Below are 6,000 nucleotides of genomic sequence, written 5' to 3'. Positions count from 1 at the left end.
GGAGAAGACTTCTATCTTGTGGTTTGTTTTTTTAAAGCCACTTGAAGTTTCATTGCATCACTGCAACAGGGGACAAAAATATACTAATGATGCCATTTTCTCTGTGTAGTACCTTTTGCTTACTAAATGGTAATTTTTTTCCTCTTGTGCTTCGTTTAACATGTCAGCTTTGTTGAGATTTCTCAATAGCCGTATTTACAGAACCGTCCAACCCAACTCTTTGTTTCAAGCTGTGATAGGAGGAGGGGGGTTTGGACTACGTGGAAGTAACCCTCCACAGGAGCCTTCCTAGCCTCTCTGAGCCCTCCCTGCAAAGTGGTGCCAGCAACATTCCACTGGGGCACAGCTTTCTCTTCTGCATAGCTGAGAAGAAATCCCACTGATTGGGTTCCTTGCCATCAGTCACGGCACAGCTCAGAAATGCAGCATTCTGAGGGCTGGGAGGGACTAAATTGATCCTGGGTTCATGCACTGGCCCCACTGCCATCATGTGATGGCATCAGGTTCTATCAGGACCTGACTGTTCTGCCTGCCCTCCACCCTGGCCAGCATGCTTGGCAGGGCTGTGAATTCAGCTGTGGCCCCATCATTCCATTAAGCCCACCAAACAGTGGCCAGGGTTAGGATTGTACCCATAGTTTCATTTATAGTGCAATCCAATGCAGGTCTATCCAGAAGTATCACTGAGTTCAAGGAAGCTCATGTCCATATAAGTGACTATAAGATTGCAGTCCTAGTACATTTTTAGCCTACCATTCTTCTAAAAGTCTCAAGGTGATGGTTAACTTTATATCAACCCTGTAAGAGAGCTAAGAGAGAGAAAATGGCCCCAAGCCAAACTTGACGTGTGTGTTTTATATGTAGTAGATCTGACGTACTAGATCAGCTCCATACTAGATCACTACGCGCAAGTCCAATTCTCCTTCCACTTAAACATCAACAGCATTAGATGCAAGTCCAAATGTTTGACCTTTCGTGCCCTGGCTGCTGTTCATGCAGCTAGGCCAGTGGCAAGCAAGAAATGGTGACCTCTCTGCCCACACAGGTCCCAGAAAGACAGGGGGGTGTCCTTTCAGAAGTTGATGGACTACATCCCCCATCATCCTTGAGTGTTGGCCATGCTGGCCAAGGTTGATGGGAGCTGGAGCTCCACAAGACCCAGAGGGCCACAGGTTCCTCACCCCTAGGTGTGGTGGTGGGCTTAGAGCCTTGAGCCTTGCTCAGCCATGAAGTTCACAGCGGGCCAAACTAAACATAGACTTAATAGCCGCAAACAATTATACATCTTGTTTACAAGGGCAGCTGTGAAGGCACAGCAGGGGGATGGAAAGCTAGTTTCTTCAGTTTCCTCACTTATACCAGTATGGAGCAGAGGCGCCAGCTTCTCCAGAGGATCAGGGGAGCCCGACACGAAGTTGTGCAATATCCTCTGAATATTGAGGGGACCTGGTCCCTTCAAAAAATATTCAGGGGTGTGTGTGTGAAAGAGCCTTTGCCCCTAGGAGTTGGCACTTATGGTATGAAGATCAGCCTTCTCCCATGTCTGCATGGCTAGGAGCCAATGGGGACTCCCCTCCCCCAAGGTTTTTAGCTGTCTCTGTGTTTATGTGCAACTCCATTCTTATCTTATCCCTTCCCATGCATTGCTTTCACAGACAGGATCAGTTGCCTCTGCAATTATATCTCTGGAATATGTTGTAGGCATAGCTGCCTACAACATATCAACTACACATTCTAGTTTGGTTCTCTGGGAGCTTCATGGCTGAGGAAGTATAGAGGCTCCCTGCCAGGCTGTAAGAAATTCTTGATTATGTCAGTACTGTGCTGGACGCGGGTGGCGCTGTGGTCTAAACCACCGAGCCTCTTGGGCTTGCTGATTGGAAGGTCGGCGGTTCGAATCTCCGGGATGGAGTGAGCTCCTGCTGCTCTGTCCCAGCTCCTGCCAACCTAGCAGTTTAAAAGCGTGCCAGTGCAAGTAGATAAATAGGTACTGCTGTGGCGGGAAGGTAAACAGCATTTCCGTGTGCATTGATTTCCATCACAGTGTTCCGTTGCGCCAGAAGCGGTTTAATCATGCTGGCCACATGACCCGGAAAGTTGTCTGCAGACAAACGCCGGCTCCTTCGACCTGAAAGCGAGATGAGTGCCGTAACCCCATAGCCGCCTTTGCCTGGAGTTAACCATCCAGGGGTCCTTTACCTTTTTACCTATGCTGGAATCTGTGTGAGACAGGCCTGGGAAGAGATGCAGATGGGGCTTCTTTTCTTAACTATTTTGGATAACCAGGAATTTCTCAGCTATCGGGCCAAAAGCCACCTTTCTGCACCCCTATTAACAGGAGCCCTGCCTGCCTGCCTTTTTCATCTGGTGGCTCAATATAACACAGCCTCTTCTAGCACAAATGTAGAGCCAACTGTTTGAAGAGTCCTCTGGTGTATATAGGTCAACTGCACAACAAGATGTGGATAGGTGTGAGCATCTGTCCTTGAAAAATTGGTGAAAGTACTGCTGTACCCAACTGGGTAGCAGATGGCACGAGAGAGGGGGGGGGGGAAGTCTTGTCAAGATTGGCCTGGTTTTCTGACTTGAGAAAACACCTTCTCAAGCAGTTGGCAAGATGCTGGTATTTTCTGCTAAAAGAAAACCTCAAGGCTTCTCCTCCCCCTTTCCTGAAAAACAGATAACTGATATCACCATAAGCAAAGAACAGTAATAAATGCAACAAGAACTTCTCCGAAGAATGATTTCAACCAAACCCACATGTAGGTAATTGAATGACAATGTTATGTTTATTAAATATGCATATATTTCTACTTCAGGAAGTTGATCTAGTTCAGGAATTCTGGTCTCTAGATGGAGCTGTAGCACCTCAATAATATTCATGAAGATAAATTTTGTTAGTATTGATTCCCTCTCCCCAACCCCATCCGCTCCCAGTTTCTCCATTCAAGTCTCTTTACAACTATGCATTAGCTCATGTTTCATAGCTGTAGACAATATTTGATTTTCTCCTTTTAGATTTTCTTCTGTCCTTCCCTTTTCTGGGCAACCGTACACCCTGAGAACATTAGTTAATACAACTACCTGTGTGTGTGTGTGTGTGTGTGTGTGTGTGAGAGAGAGAGAGAGAGAGAGAGAGAGAGGGAGGGAGGGACACACACACACACACACACACACTCATCCAAGTAAATCCCAGGATGATTACAATAGCAACAGAAACAAAATACAATAAAAGCAGGGGGAAGCTTCATGGTGGATTGGCAGATAGGAAGACGAAATATCGAATACTCCAAGGACAGAAGGTAGGCAGGGATGGAGAAGGGTCATAGCTCAATGGTTAGTCATCTGTTTTACAAGGGTTTCTGACCAAAAATTTTTTAACATCAGCAACAAGAAAGTGACTTTCTCCCCACCCAAATTAGACTACTGAATTAAAGAGAGCTAACTAGGAGTGAAGTTTGTGTTCAATGACCGGGAGCTTAGTTCTGGAACCGAAAGCAAATTCCTAGGCTCAGTCTGTGTTGGAATGTGCCAGTTCCTTGATGCTATCTGTATGTCTTTTGCCACCAGCCTCTAGGTGGTTGGTCTTGGGGTTCTAGCAAGAGAATGAAACAGAAAACCGTTCCCCCCAGGAAGATAGCTAAGAACCAATAAAGCAGACTGAAAAGACGCACAAGCCCTTTAAAATGTCAGAGTAAACAAGAAAGTCTTCACCTGGACCTTTAATCATTATAATGCCAATTGTGAGGGTAATCCAAAGTTAGGAGGCTACCACAGAAAAGGCCCTCTTCTCCAAGGTCTCTGTACTTTGGCCTTTGTTCCACTGCAGTCTGTGGCTTGGCTTGCTGCCGCAGGGGTCAACTGGATCTATTTATTCTGCATCCACCTTTTTCAAGGGTACTTCCTCCTTGGTTGGTTGAATGAATGAATGAATCTTTATTTGCATCAGCCATAGCAATGAAACAACAGTATGATATACAAAGAATAGAAATAAAAAAGTCAATTGTATAAAATACATTTTAGGGTTTTGAATCAATAGTCAAATGGTGGATCTTATTCTGATTGCCCCAGCTAAAAACCTTGCAACCTCTGCTGTCACCTGCTCATCTTGATCTGCCAAGAGAAAGGACACTATGGCAGTGGCTGGGCGACCCGGAATGGACAATAAAAGAGGGGTGATAATCTCATTCCTCAAGTCTTTATAAAGAGTGCAAGCCAGAAGGGCATGCACCACCGATTCGGTACTGCCTTCTCCATAGGGACATAAACGTTTTTTTGTGTGGAATCTGTTGGAATCGTCCCTCAAGTACAGCTGAGGGCAAGACATTCAATCTTGCGGGAGTAAAAGCGCTTCTATATTTTAGAATTGCTAGGTGATGCAGATAGGATGCCAGAGAAGTGAAATGGGAAGGTGGAAAATAGTCATATCATGGGCAAAATTTCCTTATTGTGGCCAAGTTGTTCTGACGCTCAGTATCATTTAGGCACTGACAAATTAGACTGTTTGCTTTACTAAAACCCAAAATGAGTAGCTGTTGTGGTGATAAAACATAAGAGTGAAGTTTTTGATAGACACTTTTAGTCCAGGTGCTCTTGTGACAATCTAGCAGCACTAGAGATATTAGACCAGGGGCATTTGCATTTAGGTGAAGCCAGTAGTTAAGTGTCCTATGCCAGATCCTTCTTGGTTGTGGCATGAGGCATGCTATGGTTTTGTGGCCGGTTTTTCTGGCTCCATGTGGAAGCAACAATACAAAGAGGTTACAGAACGGTGATGATTTTTTTCTCCCCATCCCTTTCGATCCCTTCTCACAGCTTGGCACCAGGCAGTCTTGTAACGGCAAGAGAGCATCAGATTGGCTGCACCATACCACAAGTGTCAAGCTCCCCAGTGAGCACCAGTCATGTGCTGTGTTGCGATGCTGGGAAAACAGCAGTACCCCAGCAACATCAGCACATGAGGCACTATTGCCCTCTCATGAGTAAATTATTCCGGACATCTCTTAACGGGCTTGGCTTGTGTGATCATTGCTAACTGGTTATAACAAACCTAGGGAAGTCCTGAACTCTCCTTTGAGGTTCTGTGTTTAATCCTAGCTTTGATACCAATTTCCGCTCCCAATTTTGAACACTTGGTTAATCTTAAAACTTGAATCAGGAAGCAAGCTTGCAAAGCGTGTTCTCCCTAACAGAGAGCACGTGTTGCGGTTGGGGAACAGGCCGCCCAGCCATGACTAGGCCAATTAATCTGCAACCCTGGCCTTTAGGGTTAATCGGGTTGCTGGGGAAATATGATTGTTACCAATTTGGAGGAGGAGTCAGAAGTTATAAATAGAAGGGCCAGACGTAGGGACGTCCTCTTGGCCGTTTTGCATCGGATCACGTGGAGCACTTGGACAATCTTCTCATTGTCTGGTTACATTTCTTTATTTTTTATTTCCCCTTTTTAATCCTCTCTAGTCCCTTAAATAATTTAATTCCCCCCTTTATTTCTCCTTTCTTTTTAATCCTCTCTAGTCCCTTAAATAATTTAATTCCCCCCTTTTCCTGTTCGATTTCCCACCCCACCCCTTACCCTGCCCTGTGGGAAGATTCTCCCTGTATCTGTGGCTTGCCTTTCCCAATAGTGAGAGAGCCCCCCGTTAGGGGCTTTCTTTCGCAAAAAGGTTTTCCCCATTTCTCTTGTTGAAATTGTGGGGCTAGTCAGGGCTGTTTCCAGCTTAGCTGGTATCACTTTCGTTTATAGTATCCCCGAAGGTTGGCTTTATGGCTCTCTGTGCCTCCAAGGACTGTTAAGTCCAGTTTGATTGAAGAATCTAACAAGAAATTACAGAAAGAGATAAGGGAGCAGAAAAGGGAGACAATGAAGGTGAAAGAAGAGTTAAGAGAGCTAAGCAGCTCACAAGACAGGATATGGGACAATCTAGCCATGGCAGATATGCGACAAAAGCAGCTACACTTGAAATTCAGGGGAGTAGCTGAGGAAAGAAATGAAGATAT

This window comes from Podarcis bocagei (genome assembly GCF_964188305.1).
Source record: "Podarcis bocagei genome assembly, chromosome: 17".
Taxonomy (NCBI): Eukaryota; Metazoa; Chordata; class Lepidosauria; order Squamata; family Lacertidae; genus Podarcis; species Podarcis bocagei.
The sequence above is the reverse complement of the archived record's forward strand: the minus strand, read 5'-3'. Positions refer to the sequence as shown.